This window comes from Crocodylus siamensis, chromosome 1, assembly GCF_052110815.1.
Source record: "Crocodylus siamensis isolate JL-2025a chromosome 1, ASM5211081v1, whole genome shotgun sequence".
Lineage (NCBI taxonomy): Eukaryota > Metazoa > Chordata > Crocodylia > Crocodylidae > Crocodylus > Crocodylus siamensis.
The window spans coordinates 352,001,669-352,027,248 of NC_143395.1; the positions used below are offsets into that span (position 1 = coordinate 352,001,669).

Below are 25,580 nucleotides of genomic sequence, written 5' to 3' on the forward strand. Positions count from 1 at the left end.
ATAAATTCTGATGAGTATAAACTGTTGCTAAGATATATTCGCATGGCAAATGCAGCCAAGCCTAAACATAGAAAGGTATAGGTTATTGTTTGGCTTCTTAGTGAGATCTCATCCAGATATAATTACATTTTCTCTCCATCACTAAATTACATTTTTTTCACCTGTTGTCTATTTATTTAAACAAAAAAAACCCTAAAGTCATGAAATCTTAAGCTACTTACCAGTAACAAATTGAGAGCAAGTTACTAATTTTATAAAAGTATGCATATTCCCTCATGGTTTTATAAATTAATCTAAAATTATCACTGTCTCAGAAGAGCATTATATCTGGCCACAAATGTTTTTAGATTTTGTCAGATATTGTGTATCCAATAGCTCTGCATTTTTTTTTTTTTTTCAATTCATAGCTTGGGCATTCTGCTTTGGCCTTTCTAATGCAAGCTGGTTGTTGTCTAAGACTGGCTAGATAGCTACATATCATTCATCTGTGACTTTCCAGGCTTTGCATATCATACAAGTTACATATTGTTTCAAAAGGATTCATTGTTTATGGTTTTATGCTTTTTTATCTTATCTAAGCCAGGGAGGACAAGATCAGCGTTATTTAAAGACTTATTTATAATTTGGTATGTATAAAATGTACCCATTTTCTCAATGCATTTTCTTACAGTCACTGAGGATTGATAAGAATAACACACGTAATTACTTACATGTATAAAGTACACGAGTAGGCTTTATAATAAGAGATTAATTTTGGGAATTTATTTTATTGTACACTTATTTTTATTAATGCTCCCTAATGAAGAAAATATGTGCTTATAATCTCCCCATATTCAAGCACCTTTTCGTGTTCTATTCTGTGGGTATATTAACTAAATTATCATAATAATGTACAGGTATTTTCCATGCTTCCATAGAGTTAAGCAATTCTTGTAAAACAAGACTTTATGTTCTAAATAGCAACAGGTATCCAGAAAAAGCAGTAGAAAGTAATGTCAGCAGTCTATTTTAGTTTACATTCCACATGGGACTTACTTAGACACTCAGGAACTAGGAAACCCAGGAGATTCTCCCCCTCCCAAAAAGGGTTTGAACCTGCATCTCATCTGCTTTTTCACCAGCAGTGTGACCACAGGTTTTATAGTGTCCTGGCCCCAATGCAGCTATTTTTTTTTAAGCTAGTTCAGGCAATTAAGTGATGGAGGTCTCAAAATAAAGCTAACTAGGAAGTGAAGGAACCTGAGATTCTAGCCTAGACCCTTGATCTCAGTGGAGTAAAAATTGCCCTGTTGTCCTCCATCCATTTAAGCAAGTGATTATAAAATTCAACGTGGAGTAGCTTAGTTTTAAAAAGAAGGCTGGTTAAGGGCCTGGTTAACATCTAACCTGTGGTGAGAACAATATATTAAGACATTAGGGAGATGAAGGTTCCTATCCCCTCTAGGTAAAGGGGAAGATTAGAGCATGTATCTATTTTTTGTCTACCTATGTATATTTTCTGGGTGTGCCTTAAGTATTAAATTAAAATATGAAAGAGCCCTACTTCTCCAGTGTGTAATACCTGATTCTGATGGATCTTCACCTATGTACAATTTCAAGACTTATGTCTGTGCAGGTATGCAGATATAGAGCTCTGTACCTGGCTTGAGAGAGTGCAACCTGCTGTACAACTTAGTAGACATATCAGCACCTGTGAGTTCACCTAATAGGATGTCTACCTGTGCACAATGCCAAAACACCAGTTTTACTGCTAAGCAAGTGCCATTTAGGTATGCAAAATGAAATAGGTTTATACCCTAAATTTGTTTTCTTGCACTCAGAACCATCTGAGAAATTTCCCACTGAAATCAGTGTGGCTTTTTGGCAGGCAAAGGAGTCATATGAGCTCTTTGTCTGAATAAAGTCTGCCTTCCACAGTTGTTCTGTTGAGGGTCCACAATAATCAAAAGAGCATTATATCCAGCCACAAATGTTTGATAGATTTTCTCATATATTGTGTATCCAATAGCTCTGTAACTTTTTGGTACATGGCTTGGGCATTCTGCTTTGGCCTTTCTTTGTTGCTGGGGATAAGAGGGATAATGTAATTTTTGAATGTGTATGTAGTAGGCTATCGAGTAGGAGTTGAGGTATGAAATGCATTATATGTATATATCAGTGGAGAGACCATTACTGCAACACTGGTGTCACCCCTCTCCCTTCCCCCAACCTTATAGTGGACTATTGTGGCTGTTGAAAAAAAATATTAAAAAATGGAAATGATTCAGAAAAGGGCAACAGGAAAAGATCTTTGTTTGAAAAATACATATTAGCATTTGTAGTTAGCCTTTTCTGGAACCTACAGATGCCATTAAAACCTTAGGGCACAAATGGTACCAGTTATGCTGTTTCCATAGAGAAGTGAAGGACTTCAGCCTGTTTTCCTTATCAAGTTTAACAGTATCTTGCTTACCATTTATAACACCTGCAAAACAGAATTATCTATGGTCACATAACTTGATCCAATGTCAGACCCAATGTTTGAACTAAATAAATTCAAATAGTTATGATTAAGGAAGTAGTTTTGAGTTGGAGGCAGAAATTATTGGGTGAGGTCCAGATCATAATTGTCCTGTCTGGCTAAATAAACAAGATGCCTTTTTCCAGGTTAAGGACTGAAGAATGTCAATTCATGTAAATGTAAATGTAAATGTAAATGTTTATCACTTTGAACGAGTGGGATAGTAACGGTCCAAATCAGTGGCATTTGATCAAAGCAATGAGCATTTTCACAGATTTAAATTTGAATCGTATTTCTGCCATCTTCTGTTTCCTTTATTTTACAAATTTCTGTCATTACAATAAGATATTAGAATTTCAATACCTGATATTATTCTAGAAAAGTCAATAATATGCTGTGAAAAACTGACCTTTTCAATATTCCTTTGTTTTATTGGTTGGTGTAGCACAACATGCTACACTAAAGAGGTGTGAGACTTTCTACCAATGATTTTCCAAATTTAGGAATGCAGGTAAGAGTCAGGAATACAATAAAATGCTTTGCTAAATACTATACCAAAAGCTTCTAGCATTTATAAAGCTTTGTTAAAATAGTGTCGAAGGTGTTTAAGTACTTTCCAGGAGTAAGAATGGAGAGTAAATTGTGGATCAAGCTATATTTACACATCTAGACTGCAAGCTTATCATGATCAGCAGTGACACCCTCAAACACATTGCATTGCTTTGCCTATACCCCCTTCCCTGTATTGGGAGGAAGCAATATGGCTATGCCTGTATGGTACAAGAGGTAGGATAATGAGTACAGTTACTCAATCATGCTTACTAGCCAATCCTTGGTATTGTGAATGTAGCTATCCTGCTTCTGCTCAGGATGGATACTGTATGTGATGATAAAATTATGTATTTAAGAACATCATTGTTTGGCACTGTAGGTTTATGGCCTAGATGTGGCAGCAAAGTTAAAAATTGTGAATTTTGGGTTACTTTTTATGACCAAAAAATTGGGATTTTTTGTTTTTTAATCAGAGAAAAGCAGGATCTCTGATCATGATATACAACTCACAGGCTGCAACCACCAAGACACAAGCTGATGACCTTTCTTGTCCATCAAGAAACGCCCCCCCCTCCATTTTTGAAAATTTTAAAGGCAGTCACTTGGCCACAATGATTTAGACAAGGGCTGTCTTCCCTTAATCCAGAGACTGAACTAAATTAACTTAAGAGTTCTCGTCCAGCCCTACTTTCCTATGGTTTTATGATCCTATTTATAATTTATGTTTGCTTACTATCATCCAGCACAATAATTTTCAGTGTGGGACTGGGTAGGGCAGAGCAGGGGGCACTACGATCATTACATTTCCTCTGTTTCTGCATCATCACCTTCAAAAGAATAACTTGTATTTATTCAACTTGCTGTCATTGAAAACCAAGTTAGGCACTTAAATATATTTGAGCATCTGGGCCATGTTATATTACATTGCTAAACGTTAAACACGGAAGAATAAGAACACTGAATACAGTCTTAGATAATGTACAACACTGGATAAAGCCTGACTGATGTATGGGGATGGCTGAAGCTACATCTTTTGGAGGGAAGATTGTCAAAGTTAGGGTGCAAAAACAAAAAGAGATAAGATTAGGACATAGATTACAAAGTCCTTTTTTAACCTAAGGGCAACATTTTTTCAGATTTGGAATCATCCTTTAACATGAAACTATGAAACTATGATATAATGTAAGGGAGGGGGGGTTGTGTTTTTTTTTCCCCAGGGGGGAGGTTGTTTGTTTTTCCTCATTGAGTCCAATTGTGTCATAGTTTCATAGTTAGTAGGGTCAGAAGGGACCTGAGCAGATCATCAATTCCGACCCCCTGCCATTCAGGAAAGAGTACTGGGGTCAAATGACCCCAGAAAGGTGATTGTCAAGCCTTGTCTTAAAGACCCCCTGGGTAGGAACCAGCACCAGTTCGCTTGGAAGTTGGTGCGAGATCCTAGCCACCCTGACAGTCAAGTAGCGCCTCCTGATGTCTAATCTGAATTTACCCTCTGCCATCTTGTAAACATTATTTCTAGTCACTCCTGGTAGTGTTTGGGGAAACAGGGATTCCCCCAAGGCCTGCTGGTCCCCTCTGACTAGTTTGTAATAGGTCACTAGATCCCCCCACAGCCTTCTCTTGTGGAGGATGAACAGGTTCAGGTCCCATAGCCTGTCCTCGTAGGGCCTGCCCTGCTGCCCCCTGATCATGCAAGTGCCCCTCCTCTGGACCCTCTCCATGCTGTCCACATCCCTCTTGAAGTGCGGCGCCCAGAACTGGTCGCAGTACTCCAGCTGTGGCCTGACCAGTGCTGCATAAAGGGGGAGGTTCACCTCCCTGGACCTGCTTGAGATGCATCTCTGGATGCATGACAAGGTGCGGTTGGCCTTCCTGACTGCCTCCTGACACTGCCGGTCCATGTTCATCTTGGCATCAGTAATGACTCCAAGATCCTTTTCTGCCTCTGCACTGATGAGAAGGGAGTTCCCCAGCCTGTAGGTATGGTGGTGGTTCTTCCTCCCCAGGTGCATCACCTTGCACTTGTCAGTGTTGAATCCCATCCTATTCTCGTCCACCCACCCTTGTAACCTGTCTAGGTCCGACTGTAGCCTATTCCTTCCTTCTAATGTGCCCACATCCCCCAATATCTTAGTGTCATAAGCAAATTTGAACAGGGTACTTTTTACCCCCCGTCCAAGTCACTGATGAAGATATTGTATAGTGAGGGCCCGAGGACCGAGCCCTGCGGAACCCCACTGTGCACATCACTCCAGGTCAAAAATGACCCATCCACCACCACTCTCTGGGGGCGGCCCTTCAGCCAGTTGGCGACCAATTTGACTATGTAGGTGTTGACACCACAGTCCCCCAATTTCTTAATGAGAATGGGGTTAGAGACGGTGTTGAAGATCTTCTTAAAGTCCAGGAAGACTATGTCCACTGCTATCCCTGCATCTAAGGATTTGGTGACCTGGTCATAGAAGGCCACCAGGTTAGTCTGACAGGACCTACCTCCAATGAACCTATGTTGGTTGCCCCTAAGCTTAATCTCCCCTGCTGGCCTCTGACATGTGCCAGAATAATTCTCTCAAAAAGCTTACCCAGGATGGAGGTAGACTAACTGGCCTAACTGTTCCCCAGGTCTTCCTTCCTTCCTTTTTTGAAGATGGGAACCGCATTGGCCCTCTTCCAGTCCTCTGGCAGTGCACCAGAGCACCACGAGTGCTCGTAAAGCCGTGCCAGGGGTCCCACAATGACCTCAGCTAATTTCCTCAGCACTCTGGGGTGGAGATCAGCCAGATCAGCTGATTTAAATACATCCAGTCCCTCCAGAAGTTCCCTGACTAGATCTTCCCTGACCCTTGGCCTAGGTGTGCCTCCCCTGGGGCCTGAGGGAGGCCCAGTCGGGGGGCTGATCTGGTCCCTGCTCAGGAAAAAGGAGGCAAAGAAGTTGTTAAATAGGTTAGCTTTGTCATCTGGTGTGAAAACCAAATTTCCTAGTGTGTCTTGCAGAGGCCCCACGTTACCCGATACTTTCTTTTTGCCCCTATGTATTTAAAAAAGGACTTCTTGTTGTCCTTGATACAGGAAGCTAGTGCAAGGTCCATCTCTGCCTTGGCCTTTCTGACTGCCCCGCTGCATCCCCAAGCAGCCGCTTATAATCCTCCCTGGTGATGGCCCCTCCCTTCCAGTGCGTGTACGCCTGCCTTTTAGCTGGAATACATTCCTTTGGTGAGCCATGGGGGCTTTTGCACCCTCCTGCTCCCTTTGATCCATGTTGGGATTACCTCCATTTGGGCTTGGAGGATCATCTCTTTAAGGAGTGACCACTCTTCTTGGACACCTGGCTCCCCTCCCCTCTGGGACCTCAGTGCTTCCCTGACTATTCTCCTTAGCTCATTGAAGTCTGCCCTCCTGAAATCTAGGGCTGCTGCCTTGCCACCTTGTGCTGGATGGTGAGTTTCAGCAGGCAATGATTACTGTCACCCAGGTAGTCGAGCACCTGCAGCCCCATCATCAGGTCATCACCCGTGGCCAGCACCAGGTCCAACAAGGCGTCTCCCCTGGTGGGGCTGTGCACCTCCTGGGTTAGATGGAGGTCCTGCATTTGGGCTAGGAACCTACGTGAGTGGTCAGACCTGGCTGACTGCTCTTCCCAGCAGATGTCTAGAAAGTTCAGGTCACCCATAATGATCATGTCCATTGACCTAACTACCTCTGTGAGCTGACTCAAGAATTCCTAGTCGAGCTCTTCCCCTTGGTTGGGTGGTCTGTAGTAGACCCCCACCGTTAAGTCTCTTTCCCCTTGACTACCTTGTATCCTAACCCAGAGCACTTCCATGTGCCCCTCCTCTGACTCTGTGCTACCTGATGAGGATGTGTCATAGTTTCATAGTTTCTAGGGTCAGAAGGGACCTGAGCATATCATCTAGTCTGACCCCCTGCCATGGCAGGAAAGAATACTGGGGTCAAATGACCCCAGCAAGATGAGCATCTAACCTCCTCTTAAACAACCCCAGGGTAGCAGCCTGCACCACTTCTCTTGGAAGTTGGTTTCAGACCCTAGCCGCCCTGACCGTGAAGTAGCGCCTCCTGATAGCTAACCTAACCCTACCCTCTGCCAGCTTGTGACCGTTATTCCTGGTCACTCCTGGTGGTGCTCGGGGGAACAGTGACTTCCCCAATGCCTGCTGATCCCCCCTGACTAGTTTATAACAAGCCACAAGATCCCCCCTCAGCCTTCTCTTTTGGAGGCTGAACAGGTTCAGGTCTCGTAGCCTCTCCTCATAGGGCTTGCCCTCTTGTCTCCTGTTCATATGAGTGGCCCTCCTTTGCACCATCTCCATGCTGTCGACATCCCTCTTGAAGTGTGGCACCCAGAACTGGACACAAAACTCCAGCTGCGGCCTGACCAGTGCCGCATAGAGGGGGAGGATCACCTCTTTGGACCTCTTTGGATGTGTATTCCTCCTTAATGTAGAGCGACACACCCCCACCTTTCTGCCCTGTCCTGTCCTTCCTGTACAGCCTACAGCCCTTGATATTCACTGCCCAGTCACGTGTTGGGTCCCACCACGTTTCAGTGAGCTCCACTATGTCTGGGTTGGTGTCAGCTAGCAGGAGGGTAAGTTCCTCCTGCTTATTTCCTATACTATGAACGTTTGTGTAGAGGCATTTGAGGCCTGCTGTGGATGTGTGCACTGGCCCCCTAATCACAGCATTGCCCTGGACCCTGTTGCTTACCTGTTCATCAGTCTAGACTGGGCTGTACTTGTGAGTGCTGCTTGGTTTAGTGGTCCAAGGCTTCCTCCTCCCTCATCTTCTCCTTCCCCTGATGAGCCTAGTTTAAAGCCCACCAGAGGAGATCTACCAACCTAAAAGAAAACAAGCTCTTACCTTTAGGGGAAAGGTGGAGCCCATTCCAGGTGAGCATGTCTCTCATCGTGATGTGCGGGCCGTTGTCAAGGAAGTCAAAGCCTGCCTCAAGACACCATTCCCAAAGCCACCAGGTGGTCTCTGAGATGCATGTCTCATGCCGTCTTGCATGTCCACTCACTGGTAGAACAGAAGAGAATACCACCTGTGCACCTATCTTCTTCAGCACGCCCCCAGAGAGTGATAGTCTGACATCAGGTGATTAGGGCTTCTCCTGGCCGCATCATTAGTACCCACATGGATTAGAACCATGGGGTAGTAATTGGTGGGCTGGATCATGGCCTGGATCATCCCTGTCACGTCATGTATCTTTGCTCCGGGTAGGCAGTAGATCTCGCGTGTTGAGAGGTCCTGGCGACAGATGGGGCCCTCTGTACCTCTTAGGATGGAATCACCTATGATGATCATTCGACGCTTTCTCCTCCGGGACTGCTGAGCTCCTTTGGCCTGTTCAGAATGTAGAGAGTCTGGAGTTGGCTGCTCTCCCTCCTTCTCCTCCAGTGTTGCCAGGGCCTCATACCTGTTCTCCAGCCAGACTGGAGGAAATGGTACTGCTATGTTATGAGCAGCTGTGGTTCTGGAGGTGACTGTCTGTCACTCTGCAGTGGAGGGCACTTCCCGAGGTGCTTCTGCCTTGGGTGTGTGGCCCTGCAAGGAAAGGAAATAGTCGTCAATTTCTTCCTCCACCTCCCTGATTCCCCTTAGCCTGCTAACCTCCTCCTGGAGCTCCCTCACCTGCACCTCCAGGGCCCTAAGGCAGGTCCCTGCAGGACAGGTGTGGGGGTCCCCAATCTCTTCCCCCCTGGGCCTTGCTGGGCAACCCCCACAAGCCAGGGGGTGGGAGGATGCCAGCTCCCCCATGGGCTCTGTCTGGGTGGAGGCCTCAGACAAGCCTTGGCAGCACTCCACATCAACACCATCATAAGAGCTTCTGCTTGTTTTTAGCTTAGTACAGTGCCTTTGCCCTAGTAGGAGTCTCCCTCCTGGCCCTTCCTGCTCACCTGCCAGCGCAAACACCTACGCAAATGCTGGTGCGCTCTTACAGAACATGCCTGTTTGCGCATTCTGTTTGCACGGCGTGGCTTGGGAGCATGGCTCCCTACCGGCTCAGCTAAGAGGGATCTGGAGGGAAGCCCTCCAGATCCAGCTCAGCTGCATCCAGTTCCTATGCCCACTTACCTTAGGGGGATCAGCTGCTACTGTGTCTGCCTCTGCCTCGGGTCTGATAAGGGGGCACACTTATGTGCGGGACACACATGTGCCTGGATCCCTCCTCTCCCCGCTGTTCCTGGCTCCCGAGTGCTCCTGAGTGTCAATTACTTGAATTTCCTAAATGTAGATTATAAATTCTATTTTTACTGGGATAGTTTATTAGTACTAGTAAAAGGCACTTTCTGAGTTAAAAATGCATTGAAGAACTTTGGAACTGATGGTTTAAAAAGACCATTGTCTTGAAACAGCTTCTGGATAAACACTCCATAACATTTTTCTCCCCTAGTGCTCTGCTTAGAAACTTTCTCTGTGGCTTCTATTAAAGTCACAAAATGTTGGTTTTTTTGCCATTCATAAGGTGAACTTTCATTGGGTCTCTCATATATTTAAAAAGTTAAAGTTAGATAAAGGTCTGCTGTACTATCGCTTTAATGGTTCTCGATAGGGACAAAGTCACAATTTTGTCATTTAAGATCATTTGTTTGGAAAAATTGATGTCATACAAGTGTACTTTACTATAGAAAGCAAAGTAACCAAAGGCCTGATTCTTATTTATACTGAGTATATCTACACATGTGCCTAACTGTGCAGTAGACTAATTTGCTGCAGTGTAAAGCATCACAGTCTACACATGTAATGCTATTAGACCACAGCAAATTAATTTTTCCCACTGTTGGGGACAGTAGTGTTTTACAGCCATGAAAATACTTGCACCTAAACGCAGATGTAAACACTGACTTCTGTGTACATAGTACCCGGTCAGCCCATGCAGCAGAGTGCCAGACCCCTGCCTGCTGCCAAGCCACAGGACTCCACATACTAGGGCACTCTCATATCCCAGCCATCCTCTCCGCCACCTGATGCTGCCTTTCATGTCCCGGCTGGCTCCTCCACCACCCAACAGAGTCTGGAGCTAACCAACTGGCTCCCTGCCAGCTCGTGGCTGCTCTACCCCAGGTCAAATTGTTGTGGTCCTGGGCACAGCATCTGTACATGTGCCCTGGACCACAGCAGTTTGAATATCTACATATGCTGTTAAGGTGTAATGATAAACTCTAGTGCAAACTGTGCCATAGTTCATCATGTTACCTTAATGGCATGTGATGCATCCACTGATACCATTTTACATTGTCTACTCAGTAGAACCTGGATCATTCTTATCCATTTAGTTCACAATCTGCTTTACCCACAGGAGGATGCTGAATTAAAAATGACTCAGCCATCTGTGTATTACTCCACATGGCTCCATTTCAGCAATCATCTCATTAGAAGTGCCACGCAGCTCACTGGAGGACCATTACTCTTTAAAATAAAAGCCAGAGCAAACCAGCAAACAACTAGAGACCTGAGTAGTCTTGTGCATCGGTTTATTGTGATTTTGTTTACCCTGGATACTGAACAAATCTTGTATCTTATTGCGGGGGGGGGGGTGTCGAGGAAGTAAGAAACTAATCCTTAAAAATATCTAGGTTCTACTATGTAGTATAAATTCAAAACTTAATCATACCCAAAGGTCCCTAATACAGACAAGAATAAGAATTGAGTTTATGAAGTGGCATATGAATAGGTAGAAATGTTTCTATTATATTAGGTTCTAGTCCACAAAAACATATAAGCATATGCTTAAAGTATATGAATAATCTTACTGACTTCAATTGGATTAATTAAGCAACTGCACACATATTTTTACTGTAGTATGCTCTGTAGGAGGGGTATTTTTCTTAATTCATATTCTATTGATGCTGAAAAAAAAATTCATCATCACTGAAACCACCTTGAAGCAGAAATTGGCAGAATCAAATTCTCTCTTCTTGTTGATCTATTAGAGTTCTAGGGGATTTGAAGATATTTTCAGCATTTTCTACATCACATTAACTGATTTGCATCCCACAGTTTGAATTGGCCTGAGACGGGGCCAGGGCTTATGGAAGCCAAAGGTCCCATGAGTGGGGCCACAGTTAATGGGCGAAGGGGACTGTTGAGCCAGCTGCCTGAAATGATATCTACGAGGCTTGGGCTGCAGTGTAGGGGTGGAATGGAACGGCAGATAGCCGCCCCCCACAATATCACAGTGTAAAATGGGAAGCCTCCCACCTTAATTAACAACCTAATTAATTACAACAAGGTGTGGCAGGAGAGACTGGTGGGCAGCATGCCCAGAGGCAGGCGGGAAACTAGCTCTGTGCTTAGTCAGTGACCCCCACTTTGCCACAGTAAACACTGCTACATTGTTACAGTTATCTAAAGTTTTGTTCCAGAAGGTGCAATTGACCTGATACTTAGGAGGGTGAGGTGCTGTTGGCACATTTGACTTTGAAAAGGTGGTACTTTGTTCCTGATAGCCTCTACTTTTTCCATTGATTTTCCCTTGCAGGGATTAGGGTTGTTGGTTGTAGCCACGTTGGTATAAGGACATAAGCAGATGAGGTTCTTTGGGTAGATATGATATCTTTTACTGGGTGATATATTTCTAATAAGTTTTCAGATCTACCCAAAGAACCTTGCAGGGATTAATATTTGCAATGAGTATCTTCTTCTCTGAGTTTCTAAGGACTGTTTTTCCTAAAAGCAATGCTGTATATAAATGCTAGTTAATATAGTTTAAATTGCCTGATTCAGACTGCCTTAGTATGCATTAACTTTAATCCTCATTCAATGAGGATTAGTTAATTGGATTGGAGTCCACTTTAATTCAGACTACAGACATCCACATGTATATGATTACAGCTGTAGTCCAGATTAAACCTAAAAAAGAACATATATGAACAGCCCTAGAGCTTAATCCATTTTTCTTCTAATGCCAAGTCATACAGAAAGTGAAGCCATAAAAAAAAGTCTGAAGTGCAAAGAAACCTAGAGGAACAAGTGTTGCAATGGAATCAAATATTCACAAGTAAATTCTATATAAATTAAAAAATAAACCACTAATTACTGTTCATGTTCATAGTAATTAGATTATGGTCTGTATATTTGTTGTTTTGAGGCTATTTTTTCACTAGTACCTAAAAGTTTAGTAGTTTAATTTAAGTTACTTATTTAATTATTAAATGTTAACCTTCTACAAATAGAAGATTAATTTAATGATTTAGACTTTAAGATAATTTCTGGCTAGCTAAGGCAGAAAACAAGTTGTTTTTAAGATTTTACCTTTACTTTTGTGATTAAGAAAAAAATCTGTCCGCAAAATATAGTAGAAAATGGCATGTGTGCACCCTTTGAGAATTATTTTTCATCTCTAAACTATGTGCTGTCTACTACTGGGGTGGTCAGGTTGCCTTGACTGCCTAGATTTGAAGTGAAGGAACAGCTTTCTGATTAGTTGTCTGTAGAAAAAGTGTAAAATTAAAAAATTCATCTGTAATGACTCTCTGCAATTGTGATATAAATTAAATGAGATTGTCCCTGTGTAAATTACCTAGCCCTAATAGAGTCTTTCCATTCATCATCTGAAAATCTCAGTTATGTTGTAACCCATTAATGGTTGTGGAGGACTTCTACTCATATTGACCATTCTGAGAATTTATGTAAAGCGTGGGGTTTTTGTTTTTAAATACCATGCCCATTTTCAAAATACATTCAGCAAAATGAGATATGATTTCAGATGGCCTGAGGCCAACATGCTCAATGATTGTACAGTTATTTAGTGTTATGGAAAACTAGGGCCACATTTGCTGACCATTCAGTTCCAGTTCCTTTCCTAAAGATATAAAATCTGATTTCCTAACAGTAGTGCTAATTTCTCTAATTACTGAAAGTGAAAATAGATATAGGATATAAATAATACATACTTTAATTGTATTATGCCCTTTAAGAATATATGCCACTATTTTTAAGAAGAAAACATATATATAATGTATACACTTATATTTGTATTATATTGCAATAATGTAAAGGAATATGGTACGGTATAGTCTGGGTATATGGTATGGGCATGGCATGACATATTTTCATTTTAGAAAAACTGGGTGCATCTACACATGCAATTAATTCAAAACTATAAACTCTGAAGCAGTTTGAGGCAGGCTAAACTACTCCCAGGCACAGTATCTACATGTGTACCTGGGGAAGCAGCAATTGAATTGGGACCGAGCAGTTTACATTGGACCCACTCCTAATATCAGGGGGCATCAGGGTCAGTACCAGAATCTGGGTGGGTGCATCAGGCAGTGGAGGGGTTGGCTGTGGTGTAATGGTGCTGAAAGTGCAGAGCGTGTGGCTAGATGGTAGGCAGGAGTCTGGACCCCCTCTGGCTGATCTGACCAGGCACAATATACACCTGCAGTCAGAGTCAATATGTGCATTTAATCACAGTAAATTACCTCACCATAAAATAGTACTATTCCTGACAGTACTATCCTATGGCACCATTAATTAGTTTACTGAAGCCTAATAGCATCACATGCTTACACGCTGACACTTTACTCTGCAGCTAATTAGTCTACTCTTCAGTTAAGTGCATGTGTTGTTGACCTGGCCACTGAGAAGGATTCTCATAAAGAAACAATATGTTCAGTGGCCATATCTACACGAGATGCTTATTGCTCAGTAGCTTGTTACTACTGCACAGTAGTGTCGTGGGGCATAAACCATGATACAGTGCACATAGTAATGAACTGTTGCACAGTAGTAACAAGCTACTGCAGTCTGTATCACCAGGAAGCTGAGTGGGGGCACTGCTGCACAGTAATGCTGGTTACTGCACAGTCATTTAGCATTTGGGTACACAAGCACTAAATGGCTGTGTAGTAACAACTGCACAGTCAGTGTCTCATGTAGACACGACCAGTGAGAAGAATACTGAAGACTGGAGAATGTTATCACCTTTTTAAAAAAAATCCTAGTTACCTTAAGAACAAATTATTGTTGGAGGGTCTAGCACATTTCATGTTTTGTTTGGAAGGTGAATGAATTTAGGCTAAAATATGCTAGCAAATTATCTCAACCATTACTTTGACTTAATCAGGTAGAATCAGTATTTGTTTTAGTGTATTAATGATTTAAAATTGAATCATCACACATTTTCATTGTTCAAATGTAGATGTAAATGACAGCTTTGCCAACCATTTAAACCTAAACTGTTACAGCAATGCTAAGTAGCTGTTTCAGGAGTATTTGAGATTCCTTGTCACACTTCCACTCTTATCACTGTCAAAAAACCTGATGACTAGAATATTACATTTGATTAATTAATATTGTTTCAGTATCAAGCATCTCACTCACAATTATGGTGAAAAAGGTAACCAAAATAAAATATTACAATAATTCATTCGATTTTCTTTTTATTGCTGTTTGATGGTGATTTTCAAAGTAGTACAAACAGATAGTAAAAAAACAAAAAAATCCTGTCTAAAGTAATCTAAATCATGAACAAAATGTAGACCTTTATCATAAGAGAAAATGTTCTGAGGGGACTGGGACAGGGGGAGAGAGAGTATGTGATCTTCTACATTTCCCATTAATATTGTTTACGCAACCAAAGTATTAGATGAACTAAACTGGCCTGATTTTGTATTCACTTCCTTTTACCTGGTGAAGGTGTTTACCTGTGAAATGTCAATACAAAGTATGTTATACTGATTGGAATTATATCAATCTAGCTATAATGGAACACTTATTTCAGAATAAGTAAGCCAGTCAATTTCCCTGGTAGACAGCACTTAACAGATGGATAATAGCTGAATGTGGATGAGGCTGTGTTAGAAGCTGTGTCTCTCTGCAGTTAGCACTGCCTTTTAACATGAGTCCTATGTAACTGGAAAAAACATCTACAATTTTTCCCAAGTACAAAACTCACTGTTAAAGCAAAAATATCTTCTGCTGTATGATCCTCCCTCTCTCTCCCTCTCTATCCCCCGCCCCGCCCCCAGAAACAACAAGCTACATGACAATGGAAGTCACCATTTTAAAATATTTCTGGATTCAACAAGACCTGAATGGAAAATGATTTCTCATGATAAGGAATTTTGGGAAATATTGGCAACTTTTCTTCCTCATTTTAAAATGATCTAGAAATACACCAAAACAATCTCATTGGTACTTGGTATTCTAAGCTGACACTATATTTTGAAGAAGTCCTATAATATGATATGTAATCATAGTGATACATCATTAAAGTTATTTGATGTTTTGCATTCTGAAAATGGTTGTTTTCTGGATAAGATTAAAGCATGGAGAAATATTAGGGGAAATTAGCCAGAGTTCCTTTGTCTAAAATGATGCGTCTCACCCTGGAACAAATCTACTGTTTTAAAAGAATATAAAAGACCTTGTTATTGTATCAAGGAAAGTGCACTTTTCTTTCTTTTTTAAAGGGAAGCCTTGCTAGTGTTAATAGTAGTTTTAGACAGCTAATTTCAAACTGAGTTACATTAAGGAAAAAAAAAAGAAACATTTCTGAAATCACAAAGTACTAGGTCAGAATGATATATAGCATTCCATGACAAATATGCAGTATCATATTTTATCTTGTCAGTGTCCTGGAATTTCTATATACTAAGGACAATGTGTGGTTCACTTTCTCCATACTTGTCTATATACCACAAATAATATGTTTGCACATACTTATAATTAACATTGCTGTTCTTTTAAATGAATTACTCAGCAAAATAAATTGATATGCATAGCACATAAAGACAGAAAACCCTGTTATTTTGACCTTTCAATTTTGTGAAGTTTTTTGGAATTTGATACTTCTGACAGTCATAAGACCATGCAGACATGAAGTATCTAAATAGCATTTTCTCCACATTTTCAATTGTTCTGCAGTTTTGCCTTGCTAGGTATACTTGGCATATTGTATCTTTCCATTTTACCTATCATCCCAGACATACAGAAAGAAAGTCAAAATAGACAGGGCTCTAGTTTAATTACTCTGCAAGTTCATTAGAATAATTCATCCAGAAACTACAGTAATGGTTTATACGATGAAGGTCAGAAATGCTTTCTTAATTGTTCTCAGCCCATTGTTAGGACCTCACTACTGTGCCCTTGAATTAGGATTGAGGAGTGGCAAGAAGGTTTTGTTTTGTTTTGTTTCTCTCCTCACTCTCTGAGACTTTAGGGAGGCTTTTACCTCGTCCCTGGCATCTTAGAGACATTGTCCCCTAAGCCTATTTTCAATCTGTCTTTTGAGGGAATTGAGCCCCCTATTATTCCCTGTTTATATTGGCAGGGGAATCTGCAACCTGCCAAGTTGTGACACCCAGTCCATCTGGATCCCTAAGATGTTGACTTGAAGGCAGAAACTTATTCCTTCTGCATCTGAGCCTGCATCTTGCTTTCAATGTCAGTGTAGTTAATTCATAACTCTACTATCAGTCTATAGTCCTTTTGTTTATTGGAAAGTTCCATCCGGCACTTGTACCTGAATAAAGGATCCATCTGTCATTTCTGGAACAAGCTATGAGTCATCATTAATTATATTTACTATGTCCTATTCCTGTTCTTTCTGAAAAAAACAATGACTGAATAGAAAGGTGAAGTAAAAGAGGTCTATTCATTTTCTTTAAGAAATAGAACATATTGAATGTTTACTTCAGGCACTGATTATTAGTCCTTTTTTGATAGAGACGCTGACAATTTAATTTTGGTGCCTATTGCATAACTAAATGAAACAGATTACAGTTATCAGTGTGCAGCAGACTTCAAGCAAATGAGGAGTCACAAAGTTTTTAGCTTATGTTAGAACTTCATCAACACTTTTTATTGATGGTGACAAATATTTCAAGTATTCATGCACTATATTCATTATCCATGACAGTATATATTATATGAGACCTAGATAAATGCTAACTGAGGTTGCAAATGTTGAATTCCCCAAAGCTTCCTTTTGATTATGCTAATGCTAGAAGATTGGGATAGGTTTGAGGTTCTGCATGGCTTAGAACAGAACAAGCAGACAGCACTTAGCATAGGAGCATATAACTCAGATTCCTGAAACTTGAAGTCAATGGTTACTCAGTTTATGATAATAAAATATAACCCTCAGGTTCAGCTGTTCCTTCACTATTTTGGCCCTACATGGCTTTATTCAAGTTTTCCATTCATTGTGCTCCAAAAAACATACTTAATCCCCTCTTGTTTCCTGGTTGGAGTTATAAGGATCCAGCTGCATTCAAGTTTTAACAAATCATATCTGCATCTTTAAGTATGATTCTAGCAACTAACACGTCGGTTCTTAGCCAGAGTGCAGGACCTCCATCTAACCCAGGAGGTGCACAGCCCCCCCAGGGGAGACGCCTTGTTGGACCTGGTGCTGGCCACGGGTGACGACCTGGTGATGGGGCTGCGGGTGACGGACCACCTAGGAGACAGTGATCATCGCTTGCTGGAATTCACCATCCAGCGTAAGATGGCAAAGGGCTGCAGCAAGGCAACAGCCCTAGACTTTAGGAGGGCTGACTTCAACAAGCTAAGGAGGATCATTGGGGAAGCACTGAGGACCCAGAGGGGAAGGGAGCCAGATGTCCAAGGTGAGTGGTTGCTCCTTAAGGAGACGATCCTCCATGCCCAAAGGGAGGTAATCCCAACAAGGGTCAAAGGGAGCAGGAGGGCACATAAACCCCCATGGCTCACTAGGAGCATCCGGGAATGTCTCCTTGCTAAAAGGGAGGCATACACCCAATGGAGGGATGGGGTCATCACCAAGAAGGACTATGTTACAGTCGCCCGAGGATGTAGGGGGGCAGTCAGGAAGGCCAAGGCAGAGATGGAGATAGGACTAGCTTCCCGGATTAAGGACAATAAGAAGTCCTTCTTCAAATACATAGGGGGTAAAAAGAGCGTCCCGGGTAATGTGGGGCCCCTGCAGGACACGATGGGCAACTTAGTCGTCATGCCAGATGACAAAGCTAACATATTTAACGATTTCTTTGCCTCTGTCTTCCTAAGTAGGGACCAGTTCAGCCACCTCCCTGCTGGACCCCCCTCGGGCCCCAGGAGAGACACGCCTGGGCCAGGGGTTAGCGAGGAGTTAGTTAGGGTACTTCTGGAGAGGCTGGACGTGTTCAAGTCCGCTGGTCCGGACGATCTTCACCCTAGGGTTCTACAGGAACTGGCCGAGGTCATTGCGGGACCCCTGGCGCGGCTCTATGAGCACTCGTGGTGCTCTGGTGAGGTGCCGGAGGACTGGAAGAGGGCCAATGTGGTCCCTATCTTCAAAAAGGGAAAAAAAGAGGACCCGGGAAATTACAGGCCAGTTAGTCTTACCTCAATCCCGGGTAAGCTCTTTGAAAAAATTATCCTGGCACACATCCAGGAGGGCCTTGCGGGGGAATGCATGCTCAGGGGCAACCAACATGGGTTCATCAGTGGCAGGTCTTGTCAGACCAACCTGGTGGCCTTTTACGATCAGGTCAGCAAATCATTAGACGCAGGGGTTGCTGTGGATGTAGTCTTTCTGGACTTCCGGAAGGCTTTCAACACTGTCTCTCACCCTGTCCTCATCAAAAAGCTGGGAGACTGTGGTGTCGATGCCCACACAGTCAAATGGGTCGCTAACTGGTTGGAGGGCCGCACCCAGAGGGTGGTAGTGGATGTGTTCTTCTTGACCTGGAAGGACGTGGGCAGTGGGGTTCCGCAGGGCTCGGTCCTCGGGCCCGCACTGTTCAACATCTTCATCAGGGACTTGGATGAGGGGGTAGAAAGCACCCTGTTCAAGTTTGCTGATGACACTAAGATGTGGGGGGATGTGGGTGCACTAGAAGGGTGCAATAGGCTACAAGCTGACCTTGACAGGTTGCAACGGTGGGCGGATGAGAATAGGATGGGGTTTAACACTGATAAGTGCAAGGTGTTGCACATGGGGAGGAAGAACCGGCACCACACTTACAGGTTGGGGAACTCCCCTCTTGCCAGCACGGAGACGGAAAAGGATCTTGGAGTCGTCATTGACTCCACGATGAACATGGGCCGGCAGTGTGGGGAGGCAGTCAAGAAGGCCAACCGTACCCTGTCATGCATCCACAGATGCATCTCGAGCAGGTCCAGGGAGGTGATCCTCCCCCTCTATGCGGCACTGGTCAGGCCGCAGCTGGAGTACTGCATCCAGTTCTGGGCGCCACACTTCAAGAGGGATGTGGACGATATGGAAAGAGTTCAGAGGAGGGCCACTCGTATGATCAAGGGTCAGCAGGGCAGGCCTTATGAGGAGAGGCTACGGGACCTGAACCTGTTTAGCCTCCACAAGAGAAGGTTAAGGGGGGACCTTGTGGCCTGCTACAAACTGGTCAGGGGGGATCAGCAGGTATTGGGGGAGTCCCTGTTCCCCCGTGCGCTGCCAGGAGTGACCAGGAATAACGGTCACAAGCTGGCGGAGGGTAGGTTTAGATTAGATATTAGGAGGCGCTACTTCACAGTCAGTGCGGCTAGGGCCTGGAACCGGCTTCCAGGGGAAGTGGTGCAGGCTCCTAGCCTGGGGATTTTTAAAAGGAAGTTAGATGAGCACCTTGCCGGGGTCATCTGACCCCGGTGCTCTTTCCTGCCAAGGCAGGGGGTCGGACTAGATAATCTACCTAGGTCCCTTCCGACTCTAGCTACTATGAAACTATGAAACTATGACAAGCACTCAACAGAAGTTTCCTTCTTCTACATATGGGGACTTAAGAGTCTGATACTCTGCAAAGCTGTGCATGTGTATTTTTTCCCTATACTTTAACCTTGCCGATTGTAAATAATTAATATGATTATGAAAAAGCTATGTAACTGTTATGGTTATGTTATATCTGCATTTCATGTTTGCATCGTACCTGCCTATCTGAATGAGTAATTGTGCTTTTTGTGCATCCAAATGATGTAAGAAGTTATATAAGAGATCATAGGACATATGAAAGTGGGGCTAAAAGGGACCACATCTAGCCCAATCTCAAGGTGGGAGCATCCCTGACTAAACCACCTCTATCAACTGTCTTCCCAACCTGCTCTTGAAAATTTTCAAGAATGGTAATTACACAATTTTTTCTAGGGCTAGGGAAAGACATTCAAAAAGCCTGAGCCTGAATTGATTCAATCTTTGCAGGTTGGTATAACATGCAGAGATTGAATCAACTTACAAGTAGATAGCCATTCACTTTTGATTCAGGCCATGCAGCCACATATCTATTGTGGCTCAGGCTAGAAGCCGGGGGTGCTAGAGTAAGCCCTCCCTTGCTTTCCACAGGGCTGAGCTGGGGGCGGGGGCGGGGGCAGGGGGAGTATGGCTAGGCCCTAGCAGGATGTTATGATGAGGGAGAGGTTTAAACCCCCACCCTGGCCTACACAGTCCCCAGCCACGGTATGCCTGAGTGGGAGGGGGAAACATCCCTTACCAGACTTTTCCCCACTCACTGCTCTAGGGGTGGGGAATGTTGCCAGACCCCAACCCCTGGCTAGCACTCTGACGCAAAGTGGGGGGGCAGGGAGGCTGGAGGGGACTGCGTGCATCTGTTTGTGATACTGAGCTTTTCAGTCTCCCTCTTCCTGCTCCTTCATACTGTTTGCAACAAACTGATAGCACTCATGGGTCCCACACATTGCAAACCAGGTAATTTCTCACACTTCTCTCTACCCTGTTTTGAACACTGGCAGAGTGCACCCTTTAAAGCAAGAAAGCCAGCACCCAGCAGGGAGCCTATCAGCACAGAGCTTATGAGCCCATCAAGAAAACAAAAGCCTCTTTCTCATTCATTCAAGATTTTCTTAAACAGCTTTTTCTAAAACATTTGTAAGGAAGAATGGAGGGGCATTACCAGCTGACCTGTTGATTAGTTCTAAAAAGTCATAAGCAGACACTGTTCTATCCCCCTTTGTTCCAGTGAACTTGGAGAAACATACACATAGACACTTCTCAGCTTTAGCTAGAATGGGGGTGACGTGACCATGGCCAAATGCTGGCTGGGGTCCATGCCAGTGGGGTCCCTGCTGTCAGGGAGAAGGGATCCCTGCTTCAGCAGTGAGCAAGGGGAGGGTGGAGCAGGGGGAAGCCAGACAGATGCTGCTGTGCCTGCAGTCTGCATCTCCTTCTCATCCAGCTGGAAGTCTGGTTAGGGAGAAGAAGGGTGGGGCCAGCCCTGCTCTCTGGAACAGACAGCTCAGCCCAAGGCTGAAAAGCATGCTGTGATACTGGGGGACTGTGATTTAACTTAAACCAGGAAGGAATCTGGGACAGAAGTTCCATAATAAACCAGTTTGACCTAAATCAGTTAAGTCTGATACGACATTCAACCAAGTTTATCTTAAATCAGTTTTGGCCATTCTGAAACTGGTTTATGTGCACTGAATATATGATCTGTTACAGGTTTAAAACAGTTTCTGATCATTTAAGGCATGAAAGTGCCGCAGCATTGGGCACTTTAAAAAGCACCTGGTGCTGCGATGCTTGCAGTTGCATAAATTACGAAATGTGTGTCAGTGTTGAGAAATTGGTGGCAGTGAACTTTAGAACTAAAACACATTGGAGGTCCTTTAGTTCAAAAGTCCACTGCCACCGTTTTCTGCATGCTGGCATGCATTTTGCCACTTATACAGCTGCACATAGTGTGGTGTACATCAGTTTGTGTGCAGAGCAGACTTGATTAATTGAGTCTGCTTTGAAGTGGTGGATCTCTGGTGCATTGCAGGATGGAAAAGTATGTGTGTAAATGCCCTTAAACTGGTTTATGTGTAACATCTGTCCCTAGGTTAGGTAACCTGTTCCAATATTTGATCATCCTCGTAGAAGGTTTCTCCTAATCTCCAACCTAAATTTCCCTTGCTGCAGATTTGGCCATTGCTCCTAGTCCTGTCTCTTACAGCCAGAGAGAAAAGGCCATTTCCATCTTCTCTGTAATAGTCTTTCAGGTATTTGAAAACCAATATCAAATCCCTTTTAAGCGGGTGTATCTAAACATGCATATTTAAGGCGGTTTAACTCAATTTAAGGAATGTTAAGGGCACGTATATACATGTGTGTGCTTTTAATGCATGTTAAAAATGATGATTTTAGACTATTCATGCAGAATAGTGATACCTGCAAAAGCAGGTATGAAATTTAGATGCAAATAGCTAAAGTGCATTAATGCACCTGTAGATGCATTAGGGTGCATTAACACTGTGTATCAACTAACCTGGGACTAACTTTGGTTCTACATCAGTCCACACACATGGTGTTAATATACTTTAACTTGTGCATGTGTGGACACAAGTCTAAATTGCCTTAATGTGCATTAAGGTAGTGCACATTAAATTTAGGTACAGCTAAATACATGTGTAGACTTATCCAGTGTGCTCTTGGCCATACTAAACAGTCCTAGTTCTTTCAGCCTTTCTCTGAAATCACACTTCCTAGGCCTTTAATTATTTTTCTTGATCTCCACTGGACTCTTACCTATTTGTCTATGTCTTTCTTGAAGTACTAGCAAAATGTCTGTCATGAATGATGGGGGGCCAGGGGCAGAGTGGGGATGGAGACCCATGTCTTGCCCCTCACTCTCCCCATATCAATCCAGGTCTAGCCCTGCTGTCCCCCATGTTGCTTCTCTAGGTCCTGCCCTACTCTCCCCACCCTGCTGCTGCTCAGGGTCCTGCGCTGTTCCCCCACTCCCACCACCATCCTGAATCCTGCCCTGCTCCCCCTGCCACTCTGGTTCCAACCCGTTTCACTCCCCTCCTTGCTGCTTTCCTTCACTCCCCACTCCCCTCCCCACTACTCCACATGTGAGGGGGTTGGCATGCAGCCGCAAGGTATGGCACAGTGGTGTGGGGAGCATTTGCTGGTTGTGTGGTGTGAGGAGTGGCCCCAGGGTGTGGTGCAGGGCATGTGGTGGGGGTTGTATGCATTGTGGTGTGGGGAGCTTCTACAGCAGAGGGAGCACCCACCAGCTGTAGTTGTGTGGCATGGAAAGTGGTTCTGTGGTGTGGCACAGGGCACATGGAGGGGTGTGGCATGCAACCACAGGGCATGACACAGGGAGTGGCCATGTCTTGGGAGTACAGGGAACGCCTGGTGGCTGTGGCCACATGGCATAGGCAGCAGCCCTTGGGTGTGGCATGTGGTGTGCAGGGGCATGGCATGCAGACACAGGGTGTGGCATGGGTAGCGGTTATGGTGTGGGAGAAGCCACAGAATGCACCCACAGGGAACATCCCTGGATTGTGGCATGGGTTGGGAGGGGCATAGTGCATGGTTGTGTTGGGGAGTGTGGCTCACAATGGCAGGACACCATATGGAAAGAGGCCATGGTCTAGGGGCATAGGAAACACCCACCAGCTGTGGCCATGTGACATGGCCAGGGTGCATGGGAGGCAGGGTGCAGGTAGTGCCCACAGGCTGTGCACACATGACATGGGGAGCAGCTCCCGGGTGTGGTGCGGGGTGAATGGGGGGCATGACACACTGGGGGATGGCATGGCACATAGGGGGACATGCCATATGGGTATGCAGGGGGTGTCATGTGGCTGTAGGGTGTGACACATGAAGCGACCCCAGGCTGTGGCACATGGTGAGTGCATGGGGGGCTGGCATGGTTGTGGGAGGCTGGCTACATTAGCATGTGGAAAGGGTGGCATGCGGAGCATCCACTGTGTGGGGAGTGCCTGCCAATTATGATAATATAGCATGGGGGGCAGCCCAGGTTTATGGTAAGTGGCTGTGGCTGGGTGGCACATGGTCAAGGGGCATGGCATGAGGAGTGGCCATGGTGGGGGAGCACTCACTGGCTGCATGGCATGGTACGTAGCCCTAGGGTGTGAGACCCCCTGGGCCATGCCCCCCCATGGCCTGTGTACCCCACAGCCATAGCTGGCAGTCACTCCCTGAGGGGGGATTGGGCATGGGTGGTGTGCCCCCTCCTATAGCCACATGATACAGCTGGTAGGTACTGTCTGTGTGCCCCCATGCCAGCTTTCCACACACCCATGAGCCATGCCCCCCCATGCCAGGGGGGCATGGTTCATGGCTACAGAGTACCTTGTGGGGAGCGCACCATGCCCCACAACCGCATGCTGCAGCCAGCTCCCCATGTGCCCCACTCCCCCATATAGGGGGTGTTGTGGCATATGGCTTCAGGGTGCTACCTGGGATGTGGGCACAGGGAGCATGCCCGACCCAATGGCCACGTGCTGCAGCCAGCAGGCTGTGCCTGCACACCTGACACTCACTCCCTGTACGGCACTCTGTGGCTGTGCACGAGGCCCACCCCCATGCCTATCCCCACATGGCCATACACCATGCCACCCTCACTCCCCAGAGGGCCACAAGCCACATTCCCCTTCCCTTGCCTCCCCTCCCCCTCATGTGGTGGAACACACCCTGGCTTCCACTGCCTCTACCTCCACCTGTGTATATGTGTCATTAAGGCTTAGGGTGGTGCACGTGCACTTGGTCCACAGCATTATGGACAGACAGACACACAGCCAGAAGTCCTGCAGTTTTTATTATATTACAGTGGGGCCCAGCATCCCAGGTGAAGCCTCAATAGTGCTGAATAGAATGGAGAAATCATTTCCCTGATTTGCAAGGGACACTCCTGTTAATACAACCTAGTATTCCTTTGACTTGTTTTGCAAGAGCATACCTATGGCTCATACTCATCTTATGGTCCACTGTATCCCCAGGTCCTTCTCTGCAATAGTATAGCCTAGCCAATCGTTCCTCAGTCTGTATTTATTTGTGCATGCAAATATTTTTCCATCTCAAGTCCAGGACATTACATTTGTCCTTGTTGAATTTCATCTTATTAATTATGGGCCATTTTTACAGTCCATACAGGTCATTCTGCCTTCAAGATTGTCTACAACTATATTGAACATAGTGTCATCAACAAATTTGCTAAGCATGAACTCAATCCCACCATTCAAATTATTAACAAAGATCTTAAACATTGACCTTCTCTGCATCATCATAACTAAGTTGTCTTTTGTATTTAGTCAGTGACCTGTATTTACTTTGGTTTTTCTTTTACCTTTGACATACTTGTAGACCCCCTTTTTATTGCCTTTTTCATCCATTGCCAGTTGAATCTCAAATCATGCCTTGATCTTCCTGTTTTTTTTCCCCTGAATGCCCATTCAATACTTGTATACTTCTATCAAATAATATAACCAGGATTCTACTTTTTGTAGGATTCCTTTTTTAATTCAACTAATTGAAAAGTGGCAGGCTGGTCTCTTGCTGAACTTCCCATTCTACATGCCATGTTATCTCATGTGTCATGTATCCAGGTTGCAGCCATATTGGTCTAGAGGAAAAAGCAATCAGGACTTGTAGTGGAGATGATACCTTTTATTAGACCAACAATTACTCCCCCGCAAAAAAAATCTTTAATTGCAAGCTTTTGGGCACAAACACCCCTCATCAGGCATTGGAGAAGATTGTAAAAGTTTTCCTGGGTAGAAATGAAAGTTCATATTTAATAGGATTTCACAGAGGAGTCAATAGATAAAAATC

At 44.3% G+C, this 25,580-nt stretch overlaps 1 pseudogene; it reads right to left on the minus strand.

Moving 5' to 3' along the window:
- Positions 1–1,847: 1,847 nt before the first annotated feature.
- On the minus strand, positions 1,848–25,141 carry LOC149874927 (uncharacterized; annotated as a pseudogene).
- Between the last annotated feature and the right edge of the window lie 439 nt (positions 25,142–25,580).